We start from the raw sequence: 20415 nt of genomic DNA on the forward strand, positions 1-20415 counted from the left end.
GACCTGATGCCTTTATCTTGTCTCCCTGTGAGGTAGTGACTTCATTTCTCAGAAAAAAAAAAAAAAAAAAAAAAAGAGAGCATATTTTACATTTTAGGATATAAAAGTGATGGAAAATCACAGCACTTCATGCTGCTAAACTTCAAGCATCATCTACCCTGAATAAATATATTCAATTAAGATAATATTCAAGAGTCCTTAAAAATTGGCTGAGGAAGTGTCTGCTTCTCTGATGTTCATTTTAATAAATCTCTAAACAAGAAACTTCCAGCAGCTTGAAGAATTGTTAATCTGCCATAGTCAGTAGCTGGTAAGCCTTGTATCAGTCCTAAGCAAAAGTGGAAATTCTGGTATAAAATTCACTGATAAGAAATTCAGTGATAGGAACATAGTTAATGCTAGACAAAATAATTAATTTTATATAGCTTAGATCTAGTCAAATAAACCTGATTCTAGTGTTTGATGAATTAAAAAAAAAATGACTAGGAAAAGTAAAAGTGCAGATATTTTATATTTTGACCATGATAAGCATAGGACAGTGTGACCCAGAACTCTGATTAACACTTCACAATTCAACAGATCACATTGGAAAATCCAATGGATGGATCTCAAAAGAGGATGTGTCAATGGGGAACAGGCACTACATTTTCCAGTGGAACTCCACAAACATTAGGTTATTTAACATCCAACCCTTATGCAGTATACCTAGAAATGGTTCAGAAAAAACCCAGAAATCATGGATAAAACTGATGGATGTTGAACAGATTGGAGCAATTAGTAATAAAGATGAAGACACAGAAATAGAGTTGATGAATGATTTCTGAGTAAAATGGGACCATTTACGCACAGCCAGATTCAGCAGAATCAAATAAGAAGTCAAATGTCCTGTAGTAAGTGGTGCAGGAAATTTATACAGCAGACAGAGCTGTCTAGTAAAAATCAAGATTCCAGAGAGGAAATAAGAGCATAGTGGACAAACGACTTAATGTCTCTTGTCAGTGAGATGCTGCAGCAAAAAGACTAATGGGAAGAGCAGAAGCAAGACACTGAAATTTTTCTTGTAAGATTTAGAGAGGTTTTAATATTGGAATGCCATTCACAATTCCTGTGTTCCCACTTCTTGAAATAATGCTGCAAAACTGAACCATTTGTAAAGAATTCAGCAAAGTGCCACAAAAAAACCCCTTGTGAATGGTGAAATTCTTCATGCTTTTGTAAAACAGGCTTCAGTGCTTGTAAGAAGAAGATGGAGATGTCAGCTGATTACAGTGTAGTTGTATTTCAGTGGGAAAAAAATACTAGTTATTTTTAGGTTCCTTAACAGGTGAAAGCATTTATTTTTCTTATACCCAGGGTCAGTACCTAGAAGCTGAAACCAGCCATTCAAATAAGAAACAAGCAAAATATTTAATAGCTGTTGTTGGAATCATAGTTATTCTAAGTAGGAATTGTCTTACTATGAATAACTTGGCTCAGTTCCATCTATTTTTCTCTGTCTGAGCAAATATTAATGTTGTTCCTTATTGAAGTAATAGAAACCAAGGTTATCTAAAAAGCCGAATACAAATAATCTTTAAGGTAAACTTCTGTTACTCATGTAAATGCTGGAGTTGATGGTGTCAAACTTAAAATCAACAAGCAGTTTTAAGCATATTTGAAGACATCAACATGTGAATTCTCAACAGAATTAATTGAGCAGAAGAATACTTGCTGGTAAGTAGGTGAAAATATCAGTTTTTTATTAATTTCTGTTGAAAAGGTTGGAAAAAATTGCATTTCTATACCACTATGAATTGCTTTAAAACTCCTTGAGGAAAATCCCAAAATTATTTCTGCTCATATTGAGTCTCTCATGTCAAAAACTTTGTGATGTGAAGAATTAGACTTGTGGGAAACTGAAGCTGTAGAATTCAGATTCTCATTTAATTTTTGAATAGAAGCCACTTGTGTTTCTTTCCTATGTATTATTAAACAATAGAAACTATTCTGTGTTCCAGTATGTCTTATCTGTGTGGCTTTGGTTTGGGGCTTTTTAAAGACTGTGACATGTATGATTTCGGAGAACTTCAGAATAGGACGCATCTTGAAACCACCAGAATTAACATATCTTCCTGTGTTATTTTCATTAAAAATTGCATTTGAAAACCATTCTCAAAAATTTGAAGAATAAAAAATTATCACGATGAGCCTATAACAAATTATTTGTCTGCAAGGATAGTGTTTTATGCCGTATGCCTTTTTTTTTTTTTACTGTGCATGCTGCTGAATCCATTCTTCCTAGAAAATATATGCTGGCTCTTTCCCATTTGGTGTCTTATCCTTCATTTTTTGGCCTGTGGTTGACATGACAAGCTGCAATTGAATGAGGCATAATTATAAAGGATTCTATGCCTGTTGTTTAAAATTGAATTATTTGCATGACAATATATCCTGGAGAAGTAGAAACCAAGAACTAGGGCAAGCCTGAGCTTAAACAGGCTGCTGCTTGGTGTCTGCTTTAGGATGACCTGAATCACTCTTCATCTTCTGATGCACCTAAAGATCAGAGGCACCATTCAATTGACAACAATATTTGATATAGGGATGAGAGTAATAACACAGGATTTAAGAAAGTTTCATATCTCTGTGGTTGTGGGATTTGGATGCTTATTGGGAAAATGGGGACTACTTCTATTGCACTAGATGACAATGCCTAAGCAACTGAGCTGAGCCCTAGATTGCTGTTAATTCTATTAACTGAAGGTCAACCACTTACTGCACATGTGTATCCTTACCAAAAGATGCCGATGTTTAGGATTCTTAATATGGAAATTAATATCAATTCAAATCACTATTGCCCTAAACTACCAGTCTGTTTAGATTAAATGTGTATACGTGAAATATTTTTGATACATAATAATTTCTTCATTGAGTCCCAAAATGTTTTCTATATGGAGTCAGGGATTGGGAAGTAGACAGAAGATTGACTGGCTGAGCTTTATCTGTAGGTAAATTCTTATCCAGGTCTTGCAGCTCTGAGACCGAGCTCCTGATGAAAAAAGAAAACCTCCAGGAGTAAGGCTGTCTACGTGTGTCAAGGCCCTAGTGAGCATTTACATGAGAATATTTTGGAAAGAAAATCCCTCTCTGTTTGGAGAGAGTCAGATCTCATGCAGAATGCTTGGTTTTAGCATTCCCCTCAACCAAAGAGTAAATCTTTGCTTCTTTTTCTGTACCAGAATATTTTAGTGAAATTCTTGCACAAAAGAAACTAAAACAAAACCAAAAACCCAGAAGCCCCCAACCCACCCCCAAAAAACCCCCCAAAATCATTCACTCTGATTTGCTCTGAGAAATAACTTTTTTTTTTTTTTTTTTTTTTTTTTTTTTTTTTTTTTTTTTTTTTATATCTGGAAGAAATCTATGCAATCCAAGCTTAAGGGAAAACTACTTCTAGTCCAAAATTAATACTTTCAGTTCGGCAAAAATAGTTTTACAGTGACAGACTTTACAGAAAAATGACTATATAGTCCTCGGCACAGTATGTGCACTTCACAAAAAGAGTGAAATAAATCAAAAGGTATTGGGAAATTGGATGGAAAAGGGAATTTTATTTTTATAAATCTGTTTCAGTTGAAAGGTACTATGGAAAGAGAAACAGAATCAATTGTCTCTCGCAATTCTTATTTCATGTTTCTTCTTGAAATATCAACTCCTGGAGTTGTGAATTTATGAAAATTGCTACTAACTTTAACTCACCATCACACCCATTACAAAAACAGAAAAGTGGTCAGAACTGCCCACTAACTAAGCTGATATTATTGAAGAGAATGGTTTGAAAAGCCTTCTAGCAATTGTAATGCTGCAATTGCTAAAAAATAAGACTATAAAACATACTGTGATTGCTCAAGACTCAGACCTAAAATGAGAGACACTTGAGACACCCAGATATTGCAGAAATTGTGCTTCAGACTTGCAATATTGTGCTTTTAATAGTGTCTTCTGTAGACATAATAATTCTAAATGAATTATGTAGGTGTATAACAGGGCAATTAGCAGAAATCTAGTTTAAAATCATGGATATTCTTTACAGCACTACACTGGGAAAATGTACACACGTATTTTAAAGCAATTTTTAAAATATATTCCAGTTACTTTTGTTAATGCAAATTTCAGAATAATTAGACATTGTTAATGGACACTTTTGTGAATACTTCATGTATTAAACACTTCAGAGTGTTTAAAACCTCCTTTTTTGAAATTTGTCCTTCTAGAAGAGAATCAAGTCTTATAGTGTGAAACAGATTTTAAAGTGAGATATAATAATGTGACACAATAAGTTTAAATACTAGTGAAGTCAGCATAACAATTTAGATAGCTCTGCTCTGCTCAATATTCATTGGAAATAAATGTAAACTTTGCATTATTTGTCTCTTTTTTTAGCAAGGTCATAATGAACACAACCAAACGTTTTACAGCATTAAAAATAGAAAAGGCAGAAGAAGCTTTGAGCTTTATGTTCAGAGTAGAGAGAAGAAAAGGATGCAACATATTAATTTTTCACAAAACATATTTCTACTGTAACTACCTAGCACAATATGCACACAAAATGACTTGGGATGTCAGATCTGTGAAAATAGCACTTCTGAGGAATCATTAGTCAGGACAGCTGTATTTTTATTAAAATATTAGCTTAAATGTATCTGTGAAAACTATAAAATAAAGTTAATATTCTGGAAGCTCTAAAAAACCCCCCACCTAATGTCTAGTTTCTAGTAATTTAAGAATACCAGCAAAAGAAACAGATGGCAAAATAACTCAATATCCTTTGGAAAATCTTCTGTTACCATTAAAAGTTACACCTGCTGAAATGTGTGATCTTACTTTAAATGTGGAAAAGCAATAATAGGAATGTACAGCAGTGTGGTTATATCTCTTAATTGGTATACCCTAGTGGAAACAAACATGCTAATTAAGCGATCATCCTGATTATAAGGGCCTTATAGGAATACACAGCGCTGGGAGACACTCGTTTCAATTTCAGCAATGGATTTTAAAAAAATCATAGTTAAATGATTGAAATATTTATATTACGTAAGTGTAAGTGACTCACTATAGGACTCAGAATGAGCATGAAGGGAAAAGGGTTGAAATAAAGATTGTGATTGTAGCACAGAACAAAGTTACAACTTCAATCTCATCTATAGAATATTGTGGACAATACCAAATAGTCACTTTGATTTGACTAGATTTGTCAGTTTTCTACTCATTAGAAATTGAAATTCATTGCATTCAATAATTGCATTCTGAACTAATTTCATTTAAGACTTTAGTTTAATCCATTTGCCAATCTAGAAACTGATTTTAAAGGTCTTGTTCAAAGCTCCTACTGCAACATTAATCTGGAATTCTTGACTCAAATCCTTCTAGTTCTCCTTTAGAGGTTTGCAGTAGCATTCAATTAAATTTGCCTCCATACTCAAATAGACTCTGGTTTCACCTACACTTTTAGATGACTGTTCCCGTCAGACTCAAAGCAGCTGCTGGGTACAGCTGAAATAGAGAGGCATCAGAGCTTCCAGAGTCCTGGTCATTAAACACAGCAGATTCAGGTAACAAAATAGATGTTTGGATCCTTGAAACTTTCTGGTCTATTTTTGACTCCAAAGAAAGAGAGGTAAAAAGAAATAAAATTCAATTGGAGGTAGGCAATAGGGATAGAAACCAAAATGTTGTCTTCTGAAAGAAAGCATTTTTTTGTGGAAATACATACTATTTCCTCAAATCCAACAAGGACTAAAAAGAACAAACATTTCCCTTGACTGAAATGCACACTTTTATTTGAACCATATGGTTGAGGAGAAACAAGATCAGCATTTATTTGATCCTTACAATGGCATGTACTAAATAGATGACAAAACACTAAAAGAAATTACAAATGTTGTCAAAGTATATCTTATGGAATAAGGACTGCAATTGAACATTACTTCACATGTTGGGTTAGGAACTGCATTTGGAGGTCTGCTTTTTCCTAGAAGAAGTGAAAAAAGTCAAACAAAGCATAAAGTTACATCTAAATTCTAAATCCAATCTACTAAATCCAGTATTTTGTAGGAAGTTGAACATATTACCACAAATTCACTCTTAAACTTACATAGAACCTGGAGAAAGAGGAAGATTCTGCAATATTATTAACAATAGTAATCACCTGTTATTAAAAAAATCCCGGCATCTAGCACAACATAACATTTCTGATAACATTTTTATTCCTTTTTTTATGTAGAAGAAAATAAGAACATGGCTGCTTAGCCTTTCCTCTGTTATGAGTCAACAAATAATACAGTAATTGTATTTATATCCAAAATTTCACAAAACACTTAGCATTGTGGTCATGAGCAATATAATTGCTCGTTAACTGGCAAAAAATATACTTGTTCCTTTTTTTCAAATAGAATAGTAGAATAAAGCTCCAAGAATCCTACCAGTTTTCTTTGGCAGGTCCTTTCTCATCTCACTCCAGCTGATTCCTGGGCTTTAAAACTATGTGCCCGAACCCTCACCCCAGTGCATTCCTGAGCTGTAGGAAATCTGCTCAGTGCAGCCTGAACTATTGAAGATCTGCTTGAATCTGCTTCTTCAAGATTTCAGGAATAGTTTACTAAAAAAATGAGATCTGAGTCTTTATATTTCTATGTAATTCAGGTGTGGAAGTAGGTAAAAATAAAATAATTTTACTGTTTGCATCTCAGAATTGGCATATAGAATAAGATACAATACATATAAAACCGCAGAAATATGGCATTACTCTCTGCTGGAGTAAGGGGTAAAAGATCTTTGAGCACAAAATAGTTGTTGAAGGGCCACAATTAAAGAGACACAAGGAAGAAAAATGCAGAACCAAACAACCCTGCTTGCTACCCTTTTCTCATAATTGTATATAATACCTGAAGGAGTCCATAGTAGCTCTAAGGTTCTTTTTTGAACTTTAAGTGTGGCTGTCCCTGTCAATTTTTTGCACGTTTTACTTAAAAAGTACTCAGAACACCAAGTGATCAGATTCCCTCGGTCCTTCTTAATGTGATTTGTGAATCGTTGCCCTTACAGCATATATGGATATTGATGCACATCTGCATTTGTCTTTCTCTAAAGTATACACATAATCTATATACACACATGTATGTATGTGTGTGTATATTCATATGAATATATAGTAACTTGAAGCTCTCAGAAGTTAATGAATCACTGTCACTATGACATTTTAATGAAAATCCTTCGCTAGGATTTTCTTCTCCTGAGAAGCTGAGGAGCCTCAGGAAAGAAATATAAACAATAACTATCTGCTGCTGTGGAGTGCAACAGGTTCATATGGGATTGGTCCATGCTGGCTGTTTCTAATTAATGACCAGTCAAGGATGCAGCTGTGTCGACACTCAGAGAATCACAAGATTTTATTATTCATTCCTTTCTATTCTTGTCCAGCCTTCTGATGAATCCTTTCTCTCTATTCTTTTAGTATAGTTTTATCACAGCCTTTTTAATATAATATATATCCTAAATAAATAAATCAGCCTTCTGATAAATGCAGCCAAGATTTTCATCTCTTCCCTCATCCTGAGACCCCTGCAAATCCCACAAATCACACCTACAATTGAGGAATACTGACCCAGACAGTGCGGGAAAGAAAACGTCCTGCAAGTGCATCTGTGCTAATGGCTTGTGCATTTCATTGCAGTCTGGCAGTGTAAGATATCTGACTCATTCAGCCCAGCTAAAAGGCAGCACCACAATGAGAGCACCCCAGACTTCTGATACACTTGTGGGTAGCAGGCCAACAGGACACTTGCTGCAATAAAGAAACCAATTGAAGGGACTCCTTGTGCAACTGTGTGACGGCACTGGAATTTTCAGTGTTCAGAAGTAATTAGAACACAGCTGTGAGGGAAAATCAATTGTTCCTGGTCATCAGTGGCTTGTTTTCCAGAACTAGAATAAAGAATGCAATATGATATCTTTGAAAAGAGCAAGTAAATGTTTCTTTGTTTACTGTTTTAACATTTCTCCGCTTATTTGTGCAGTTATCTTTTAGTTGCTTCAGGACCACCTTAAAAATTCTTTGATTCTACTAATTATATTGCAATACTATCTAGTCATAAGAAAAAATCTTTTACAGAGTCCTTTAAGGTGATGACTTGTGATTTATGAAAAGTTGAACAAATGCTTATAAATTACTCTTTGATGGTTTTATAACAGAAGACTTGCTAAATGAAAAAAGCTGAAGCCCATCAATGAAATTGCAGACTTATTAATATTAATAAGTATTTGACCCATGGGAGGCCTGAAATCTTCAGATTCTTTGTCCTGGTCTTTGAAGTGCTTTTGAGGCACACCTGTATTCTAATACAATAATTTTCTTTTTGTTGATATTACCATGAAAAGAGTAGGAGTTGAAGAGTATTGTGTCTGTCACATAGTGCAACTAACAGACTCTAGGAAGAACCTTTGCAATCCAAGTCATGAGATCAAATTTTAATTCTGGCAGGAAAATATGAGTTTTAAGCTATTATAATTTGTAATATGCCAGCATTGTTAATATTGATTTAGTCTTACGCAGTGACAGAAATTGAAATGCCAGGAGTGATAGCTGTGCTGGACTGCTTTGAGCATGTAAAATGGTGCAGTATTTGATTATATCACCCTTGATTCATTTGTTTATCTTGTGCTGCGTAAATTTAATCTCTCATTACATGATTTGGATCCTAATTTACACAGGATTCAAAGCAGGAAAGCAAAGCAGATGTATTTGCAGCAATATTCCCTGTGACCTCTTGTTAGTGGGAGGGAATATTCCCTCAGAGTGAGAAATGCTCATGTGAGTGCATGTTGCAGGAACCCATAGAGCCATTCAGGGGAAAAAACAACCCTGCTCTCATTGTGTGCTTGCACAGCGCTTAGCCCAGAGAGGCCCTGATCAATAATTTGAATCCTGAGGAATTATTGCCATGCAGCTGACTATTGAGACAACCATGCTAACAGCTCTTGGGAGCTGTTCAGGAGCAATTCTGTGCCTGCTGCATGGTGCCATTGCCGGAGAGGCTCCTGCTCTGGCAGGGCTGGCAGCTGCTGGTGCCCAAGCACCGGCTTTGGATGCTGACATCCAGCTGCACGCTGTAAAACTGTGCTCGCCTTTGGAAGGTAAGCCAAGGCACAGACTCCTGCAGCAAGTGGGTATTAATCACACTCTTAACCCTTCCTCCTCAGTCCTCAGGACTGGTGTGCCTTCAGCCCTCAAGTCAGATGCCAGGGGTACAGATCTGTGCCTACATTCTGCTGCCGTTCTTAAATAAGCTTGTTCATTAAATGGTTGCAAAGAAAATTCTGCTAAACACAGACACTCTAAAGAAGATATTTAATTTCAAAAGTGTTAAAAACACCTTGCAGAATAATAATAAGGAGCCTCAGCTCTCATATTTCTCCTTCAAAAAGGCAGACTTCACATCTTCCAAATGAGTCTGCCAGAAAATTTCCTATTCACAGCCTTGGGCTTGAGATAGGAAATAATATTGCAACAGCATTCATTTAACTGGAGAATTTTGGGATAACAAAATCTAGAGTTTAGGATCCAGACAAAATCATAAAGTATTTTCAGAGTATTAGTGAGGACAGATATATTGCCATCTGTGAGTTTCTACCTAGGAGGTTTAAGAGACTATCTTTCCTTGGCAGGATTCACAGAAATCAATGAAATAAATCTGGAGCACAATCTATTAATTTACTCAGTATAGTGGTACAAACTTTAGAGAGCACATTAAACACTGGCAGTGGAGTTACTTTTTGGATAAAACTCTAAGTGTCAACTCTTCTACTTACAGCAATTTTACATTGCTGGCCATTCTGTGACAGTGATGAGGTTCCTCCTAGTTTACACCAACACAGATTAAATGAAAATAAAGGTCAAATGCTTCCACAGATTGTGTAACTTGTTTCCCTGTGGCAGCTTCTTTGTCTGGCCAAGAAGAGAGAGACCAAAGGTTGCATCATCTGGCAAATCAGCAATATCTCTGTAAGGTATTTCCTCCCCCTGCTTCTGTTTCCTGAAAATAAGCAAGCAAATAAACAAGAATAAATAAAGTAGTGCTATCCCAACTGGCAGTCTTCATGAGGAAGTCTCTATAAAGATGTGACACAGTAAGGCTGAGGGCTGGAGAAACACACAGAAAGAGCTACTTTACCCTCTAGTCAGCTTCTGAAGTTGAGTCTTGCTTTTGAGGCAGCAGTGTGGCAGGGAAGGTGATGGAGCTGCCCACAGTTCTGACTCTATGACCAACAAACTTTTATAAACGTTGAATTTGCAAGGAATTTTTTTCAAACTGGAAACTGAGCAGAAAAAAATTATAAATTATTGGAAACAGCTATTTGAAATGCTTATATGACCTTAAAAAATTGTTTAGCTGATTGGAAAACTTTGGACTAGTGTGAAGTTTAAAACCCCAGAAACAGCATAGTTTGTGAGACTGGTGGCTTTGGAAGTGTGAACAGGTGATGTGCAGTTACAAAAAGAGTATGTCATCTGCAGAATTTGAAAGAGAATTTATTAAGACAGCGTTTTGCAAAGAAAAGAAATCCTGTAGAATAAATTTACAAGAGAAGGTAGGAAAGAATAAACACTGCCCTATGGCTTGTAGTGAGAGGTGCAAAGAAGGGAAAGAGATAAGGCAGGTGTGCTATGGGATGAAGCATTTAGAATTGCAAGAGCAGAAAAGGGAGGATCTAGGAAACAATAGAAAAAAATTACTTGGAGACATGAAAGTTTGGATGGGTTAAATAAGAGGAAGGCTATTGAGCCAAACAAAGATTTTAAATTAAATACAGGATTTTCTTTGATCTGTACATTCCACAGCACTACTTTCTTTCTAACATAAGTACAGCTAATGTATCTAACTAAAAAGACAACATCTGGTTTTTTGTCATGCAATTAGTAGTGCAGGGGGACGGATGCTAACGGCTGAGCAACAAAGTTTGAAAAATAATGACATTCTAGGACAGAGATCCAGCCCCAGACTTCTCCAGCTTCACCCATGCTTCCTTCTTGCTGTGTGTTTTCGACCTCTGAGGTTTTTGCAGGTGACAGCATTAAGATTCCAGAAGGCACAGGGGGGGCATTGAAATTCCCTGCAAGCTTCGAATCTCTCTCCATTGATCGGTGTGTCAGTCCATGACGCAGTCATGCACAGATGTTACACAACAACAGCAGCAGCAGGTTGCAGAGCTCTAAAAATATTTGGATTTAATTGAAAAAAAAAGGTAAATGTTTTAAACCCACTATTTAATGCCCCAGCTTCCTCTCTGGCATAAAACAGTGGCTGTTGTAGCTAGAAGGTGGCTTATACTTTTTGGAGGCAACGATTGATTCACACAGAATTTGAAAGAGGAAAAAAAAAAAGGAACAGAAAACATGGCATCTGAAAAATAGTGTAGACAGAAGAAGAAAGGGGAAAGCAGACACTTGAGAAATTTTTCAAGCATGATTCTTTGTCTTCTTGAACTCTGATTTAAAGGTTGCTTAGCAACAGTGGCAGTAACAGCTGGGACACCCTTGATCTTGTTGTGTAAACTATTAAAAATAGGTGATGGAAAGTAGCACCATGGAAACAATGACAATTCTGAAGCAGGTGTCTGCAGTGCTGCTTTTCAGCTTAATGTCAGAGGTGTAAATTACAAAATTTATTTCTCCCTTTAATCTGAATTTTAGAAAGAAAGAAATCTTTATATTCCTAAAATTAAGCAAGGCTGAAGATTACATTATCCCATTCTGTGGCACTGATGCCCGATTATTATTTTGTATGCTTTCTTGCCAGAACCTTTAGAGGATCTTCATTTCCAGAGACTGAGGTAATTTCACTCCAGTGAATTACTGAAGCAGTCCTTCAGCAAGGGTCATAACTGGTATTTACAGTATTAACCTCAGCTATGAAAGGATCATAACCCTGATTTCAGTTGGACAGTTTAGCTAAAGCCTCACCCAGAATTACTGTTATTAAAATCATAATCTGAAAATGCTTACCTTATATGGGGCTAATAATCATAGCTAGGATTAATAAACGTAGACACTGGAATCAGCAACCCTCATTCTGAAAACATTTAGAGACCCAGGGTCAAGTTTTTCTTAATATGACTAGTAAATCTGTGGCATGCAAAAGAGGACCAATTCTCAGAAAGAGTAATTGTCTGCCCTTTGAAACAGTCTCCTTTTAGGGCTCTTTAATTCCATATCCATGTTAAAGCAGACAAACTTCCTTTAAAAACATGGGACAATATATTTTATTAGGCTAAGGATATTGAGTGTGAATAAAATACTCTGCATTATTTGTGAGATTTTTATGCACTGTTAAGCTAAAATATTACAAAATAGAAAAAATATTCCCAACCCATGGGATAGTTGTATTTTACATTTTCTTTATTTTTTAATGCATTTGGAATGAGAGCTAAATAAGAGCCAAATACTCAAAAAGGCTTAGGGGTCTATGTGATTTTGACATCTTAGTCCTTATTCCATCATGGGTGTTCCTGCATTCTGATTTACTAATAATCACCAATTGCATAATAGAAACAAAGAACTATATGGAAAAAAAGCATAAAGAATTGTTCAATAAAACCAGCTATGAATCTAAATAACAACTACTTAGGGTTATTCTGACTGACCAAAGTAATCTCCATTTCATTGTTGCAAAATCTTAAAAGAATTCAGATTAATTTTTAATGCTTCTTATGAAATCAAAAATTATTCTTTCCTTTTAGCATTTTTCGTGCTGCTGATATTGGTACTTGGCAAAAGCAGCATTTTCTATCAGTCTTGCTTTTGCTTAACTTGGAAGAGAGAAATGTACTAGAATGCATAATTTTGATATTATGTTTTAGTACATGGTACTATTTTTAGAAGATATCCTACGCTGAGGCAGGACAGAGCTGACGTGCAATGTCATTCCTGAAATGCAATCATAATTCCAAAGGAATTAACTTCTTTTGCAACATAGATGTAAAGGAAATAGTGAGTGTAAACCTTAAACTTTTTGGTTTACAGCAAATTTCACAGAAACCTTTACTGCTATCTTGCTTGGATTGGCATTTCTACAGTACCAGAGAATGCATTTGTTTGGAGGGGAATTTAAAGATTATTCAGTTCCAATCCTCCTGTCGTGGGCAGGGATGCCACACAACTGGATCAGGTTGCTCAGGGTATAGGGTAGCATGAAAGTTACAGACTGTTTCTTCTAATCTACTTTAGTCCTACATACTTTCATACATTGCTAGGCAGAACAATTACAGGCACAGGCACATTCAAATAGTCAAACTGACACTGGGCTGTATTTGAAAGAACATAGGAGTATTAAACCTTTGTGCTCAGCACCCATTTCTTCAAAGACTCTTCTGTAGTGCACAAGAATGATGTACTATCCAAGCAGATAGACTTGTCTTCCCGACCTCCATGAATTAAACTAAGTGCCAGAACTGACTTCACGGAAGTCTGTTCTTCCCAATTGTTTCATAGGACCTATTCTAGAATAATCTAGTGGTATTGAATTATTTCTTTTGCTCAAATTATTTCATGAAATCATGCATTTGATTTCATGTGTCCTGCCCTGTATGAGAAACAGCCTGTCCTCCTCTACAATTTAGATAAATAGGAAGTTGTACAAAACTGTAGGGTTTATTTTCAGACTTCTTTCATTTAGATCTAATTGGTAGCAGCCAATTCACAAAGTTACTTTAAAAAGTTTGATTGAGGAATTGAAGTAATGGGACTTATTTTACTTTGTGGCATATTCAAAGGTCGGGATGACAATCACAGTAGGGGTGAGTAAAAAATAGAATTTTAATTTTTAACCTGAGTTTTACTCTAGTCTATAAAATCATCTGACATCAGAGGAATCACCTAAGGAATAAAATAGCATAATTTGCTATAATACTGTTACAGATTAGGAAAACTTTTCAAGACCTTTATCTGGTACTGGGAAAGTGTAATGGAAATTGTAAATATTCCTTTAAGTATTTTGGGGAGTATAAAACTTAGGACACATGACTAATCTATGTCTTCAAGCATCTATTAGACCAAATTATAACTTAAATTATGCCAAAATATATGCCAGTTTAAAGGCTTTAGAATATCAGGGTGTTACAAGTTGCCTTTACTACTGGCTAATGTCCTAAATTTTTTTCTATATTTTTTTCTAAAGTGGTTCCTGAATTTCTATATGCACAGAAACATTTTACTCTAACAACAGCCAGAGCCATAAGGGTAGGCAATGAACTCCATTTTACAGGATGATAATTAGTTAGTAAAATATTTCAATACTTCACCACTACCATACCAAATACTAGAAATTTCTAAATATGAAGGAGTAAGTCTCCAGGTTATGTGTTTTACTAAAGGAAAGTTTTCAACTGAAATTTTCTCACAAATATGTCCTCTTCTTTGGAGGAATTTGAGGGACAAATCCAAGGGAGAGATACTCTCAGCTAAATGCCTCTTTAGATTCTTTTGCACTATTTACTAATGCTGTGATTTTCTGGGAATTCGTACTTTAGACAGATGACTTTCCATAGTTTTTTATATGTCTCTAAAAACCTGGTTTCTTCCTTTTTTCCCTGATTTGCCACTTGCATAAAAAGCGCATGTATTTAGGAGTCAAAAATGTTCTGGTTTCAGTACAAGATTACTAATGAAGCCTTCTGGGAATTTAGAGCCATCATGGATCTACAGTAGTCCCTACCAATCCCTTCTAAGCACAAGGTATACCCGACCTCTAGAAATATATTAAAAAGTGCTACCACAACAACGTGCTTCATTGAACAAGACTTTCTTTATTTGAAGGAGCTCAGGAGAACAACTAAAGCTACAGAGGGTCCGTCATGTTTCTCAATGTACAGCTGCGATGGTCTATGACATTCAGTATGGGGAAAATAAGAGCAGCGAAATCCAAGGCTACCTGTTGGGGCTGAAACAGCCTCTAATTGATCACTTTGTCTGGCAGAAGAGCTGCCTGGAGCTTTTCATGTGGATTCTGAGACTAGAAACTTTATCTCAGCTATTCTTTTCTGTGTTTGTATAACATGAAAGATTATGTCTTTGATTTAACAAGGGGAACACCCTAAAGCTGCCCTCTGAAAATGAAATAAAACCAAAATAGTCACAGTATACATGGTATCAAAAATCTTCCCATACAATTCCTCCACTTTGGCAGTGCTCATCATCTTTTTTTGTCTCTCTCATACTGCTGAAATTGATCACTGAGGTGGAACTGGATGGGAATGAGGAGTCTTAGAAAGGACACCAGTCATCTTGTCATCCAGAAAATCCCATATCTTCACCATATCCCACCAAGCAGTGTGGGAAGCAGGGGGCAGGGGCTGCTCTGGATGCTGGAGCATTAGAGAAGGCTGCAGGGTTGATTTGTCTTTGACCTGCTGCCACAGGTTTCTGTGGGTTTTGGAGGTCAGCCTACAGTTGTGAGGCAGCCTGGGGGCTGAGCCCCAGGCAAAGGCTGAAGTGTCATCTCCATGCCACAAGGAGAGGGTAGCTTAAGGGGACTCAGTTAGGGCTGGTCCCATGACATACCAGGGCTGGTACCCATATCCCTGTGGGTACACTCTAGGCCCTGATGTCTTTCTCCTCTGTTAGGTGAGAAATTTCCCATCTGCGTTTCAGTCCCCATCCTCCACTCCCTCTCTTCCAGCCTCTCTGTCTATATTTGCTGGATTCAGCATTTTCAGGATCTTTGTGTGAGACTGTTTTCTGTTCATGCTAGCAAATAAACATATGGAGCAGCCCAACAAGCCCAAGCTCTTGCTGATTTCACTGCCTGCTGGGCAGTATAATGAACTACCAAATAAACTCTTTGCCAGCAATATTTTGAGATTAGTGCTTTAAAAAATTAAGCTGAAGAACAGTAATGAAAGAGTTGAAAACTGGACTAACCATATTCCATACTTCTCAGACAAGATGTATTTTATTCCTGCTATGTCTTGACAAGTATCTTCCCACCAGGACTGCAGTTTGCAATGTAGAAATTAATCAGATGTTCAAGATAATTAAAAACACATTTCTAAGTGCTGTTGGGAAAGAGAGATGTGGAATGAAGGGACAAGTTCTTAAATGGACTTACAGACAATGATTTTACAGTTCAGTTCCCCTGAGAATCCCCATTAAAATGAATCTTAAAGTTACTTTCAATCTCTTTGCAGATTTACAGTATCAGCAAAACAATTAGGGACACTTTTCGCTAATGGAATGTACTTTAAAAGACTGGGGATTTTGGGTTTTTTTCTTTGTTTCTTTTTTTTTTTTTTTTTTTTCTTCCCTCAGTAGCAGCATTTAAGACAGGGGTCAGAAATAAAATTCACAAGGAAAAGAAAAGTATAGAGGAAAAGAAGAGACTTCCATGAGGATGTATTGAACATCTAGAGGCTAACATGCACAGGGGAAAGTAATTTTCAAGAGGGGTATTGGGACTACTAACCTAACAGTAAGCCTAAGTCAAAAGGTCTCCAGAAATACATCTGTGACCTGAAACCTTTGAGCATGTGAAGAGTCCAAGAGACCTTGGTTGAGATAGAGATGGCTACCCCTTCACATTTGCACAAGTTGTGGAAATGGTGAAATCTACTATGGGATCTGCCTGAGAACACCACATCCTCCCAAAAGGTAAGAGGCATTTCCGTTTCTCTCTCCCTCTCTTATGTCTTTTCCCAGTGGAATGAGCTGTTGGAAATGTTAGGATTTGTTTCCAAAAAACTTCCAAAGATTCTTGTGACTATTTTAGGAAAGTATTCATCCCTTGATATTTTTTTCACTGAGAAGATTATGCCTTTTTAGTCCTCCGAAATCAAAATAAGTGCCTTTGTGTTTAGCCCAAGAAAGGAAAAAGAAGTGTGATCTTTCAAACCCAGAGGAGAAAATTATGTTTTCAGTAACATTACACAATTTTTGCCACATGTTACATAATTATTGAAAAGATTACTTATTTGTCTGCTTGGGTATTATTATTTTTTAAATTTATTTTTATTTTTATTTTTATTTTTAGAATGTCTTGCTCTTTTCAAGGCTCATTGTCCCTTCTGGCACTGTAACTACATAACACTGAATATGTGTGACACCACATTAATTTCCATATTGGAGGATTAGGCTATTACAAACATGGGATTAGGCCCACTTGAAGGATCAAAGCAAAAAGAGAAGTGAGATGTGAAGAATTTTTTTTCTTTTTTGCCAAGCAAACAAATATCCAGGATAATAGAGCAAAAAATAAAGCAACTGCCCAAGTGAATTTTTATAATTTGACTTGAACTCCTGATCCTGAACTAAGAATATTGGATTTTATCTGATATATTTTTTACCCGTAGAAAAACTCTGAGTTGTTTGTTTTCTTTTGTTTTCCACTGCAGCAGTGTTATTCATACAGAAACTAATACAGAATCTGAAACAATATCCTGAGGCCATTTTCATACAATTTAGCATCTTGTATTCATGTGCATCATCGAACAGCTACACTTCCCATTCACGTTGCTAAGTTATTGCAGTACATTTGTGGTTGATTTTTCTATTGATGCTAGAGCAGTGTATACTTAGCAGTGAATAACTTATTCCATGAATTCAACCTCATTTTCCTGTTTTAGAAATGTCCACAAATAGATAAAAACATACCCCTTATTCCATTTCACTGTGGAATAAAGAAAAGCTTTCTGTTTTAAACTCTAGGTTTGTATCATACTGCAATTGTTCCATAATTTAATTTGGATATTAAACAAGTATTTGATAATATGATTTTTTCACCTAATTTCCATAATTTTTAAATAATTTATTTCAAAAAGTGTTACAATTTCAGAGTGGAAGATTCATCTGATATAAAACTAGTATAAATTTCTTGAATATAGAACTGCTTTTGAGGGGCTGAAAAAAAGAAAACTGAAGCAACATGATATGTGTAGAGATATTTTGGATAAACCAGAAAACTATAAAAGACATAAAGTGCTCTGAGCCTAAAAAAAAAAAACCCCTACATTATTTCTCTTTAAAAAAAAAAAAAAAGTTTATATTTACCCCTCATCTTCCTTAAAAGAGGTTATTATTTCCTTCTTAATGGAAATGCTGGTTCAGTAATCTTTGACTCTTGACTAGCCAAAGAGCTCTAACTGATTCATAAAAGATAGGAAGAGAAACATGATTTTCACATTACTTTCCTTTGTTAAGCTGCACCAAATACTGTCTTCTTTGTTGTCCAAGCAATCATCCATTTTGCTTCCACATTTGAACATGATAAGTTAATCTACATGCAACAATGTCTCATTTCATAGAAAATTTCCATAGCAGATCTGAAAATGTATGTATTTAAATTTAAATGTATTTTTTATAATCTACCTCCATACATAAGTACTGCATTCCTTAAAGATTATTAAAAAATGCCTGTCACACACTCAAGAAAGCAAACATAATGGTTAATCCCTCTTAACTATATTTTAATTTTTTGTCCATCTGGAGGTGTTACCAAGAATACTTATGTACTCTGTTTAGCTGGTGGATATTAGGATGAGGGAGGCTTCTCTCAAGCACAGTAGGGTGAACAACAGAAGTGTTTATCCTGACTTTTTTTAATTGTCATTCTGTGATCCTGTGATTCTGTTTGCATCAGTTCCTTATATGTGACCATGCAGGTGTGGGAAATCATATTTGAAAATAGTGATGATGTGATATGTATCAGACAGCCTCCATTTTAGAATTTAGAGCACATCTTACTGTCAACAATTAGCTCAGATAAAAACAAAGTGAATGAACAGCAAATGCAATTTGCTATTTGCCTTGATTGAGCCCCACTCCCTAAAATGACCTAAATATTTCTCCATTTACCTGAAAATTTGGTAAATAAAAGTTTCCTTTGAATTAACTTTGCAAATCAGACTTCCATACCATGAGTAAATTAAAGTATATGGTGGCAATGCATGACTGACAAAACCACCAGCAAATCTAATTGCATATGGAACTTGAAGTTCTCACTGGAGAGTCCTTTATTGTAAATAATTATGTGCACTTTAGTCTGTGCACTCTAGGCAGCAGAGTCTGGAGAGCTTAAAAGTTAAAAAAAAAATAGAAGAAGAAATGAAAACAAGAAAGAGTGAGAGCATTTTCTTGCCAGGCATATTTATCCAAGCTCACAGCTCAAGATTAATCCACAAGGGCATAGAGGCAGAAGATTAACAAACTAAAGACAGTCTTCATTCCTTGCTGAATTTTATTTTTACTTTGAAGCTATTTGAAGGAATACATTCATGATATTGCATTCTGTCAAGCACAAGACATTGTTCATGAAGCAGATGTCCAATACATTTGTATCATCTGTATAGTAGCACACGCATTCAATTGCACAACGGAAGTTTTATTCTCACAGAAACTGCAGAGGAATTTATCATATGTGAGTAAGACATCAGAAAAAAAAATCCCATTTGCCTTTTTTTCCAGCAGCACTAGAATTAGGGCTATATTTACAGTAAGGAGGGTTCAGAAATTTTTAAGGAACATAGCATTCACAAGGGGTTATGAAGCAGCAGGATAAATTCCTCTCTTAAATTTGAAAGATTCAGCAATTATACAAATAATGGACACTCTAAGTATGCACTACAGAGTAAGAACAGAAAATTGAAAATGCAGCAATTATTAAAGTTTGGTCTTAAAATATAGAATCACAGAGTAGTGTTAGTTGAAGGGACCCATGAGGATCATTAAATGAAAGGCCAATACAGGAACTGAACCCAAAATTTGGAGAATTTAGCTGCAGGCTCAAACCAGCTGAGCTAATCTTTAAGAGGTACTCAATCAGGTAGTATGAATGTTCTCCAAAAACACCCATACAGCCTTACACTGCATACCAAAAATTTAGCTGAATAAAATTAAATATAGGTGTACACATATAGACAACTAAAGGGTTCAAAATAGAACACAAATAGAACACAATACATCAAAAAAATTGCTACAAACCAGAAATTATTTGCTTAATTCTAAGAATGCACTGTTGTGGTTTCTCAGTTCCTTTTGGTTTTGTGCCACTGTTCTATGGCTAAAAGCACAAAAAAACTCCAAACCAAAAAAACCCCACCTATTTTCATTTTAAATAAAATTATAGTATACAGAAAGCATCTCATGTGCATTACCAAAAAAAAAGTATGAAATAGGCTCTGAAATAAACTGAGTCTTAAGAAAAGTGATGGGAGAGGAAAATTGCCATAAATAATGCAATAACTTCGACTTGTCGGAGACATAATAATTTTCTACTCATTCATGAAATCAAAAATACCAAAAGGAAAGCATTGATTCTGGTAATGGAAAATGCATGAGAAAGATAAGACCCAGATGACTTAAAGGACTGTATAGATTAAGGTAACTTGCATGTG

This window comes from Motacilla alba, chromosome 3 (genome assembly GCF_015832195.1).
Source record: "Motacilla alba alba isolate MOTALB_02 chromosome 3, Motacilla_alba_V1.0_pri, whole genome shotgun sequence".
Lineage (NCBI taxonomy): Eukaryota > Metazoa > Chordata > Aves > Passeriformes > Motacillidae > Motacilla > Motacilla alba.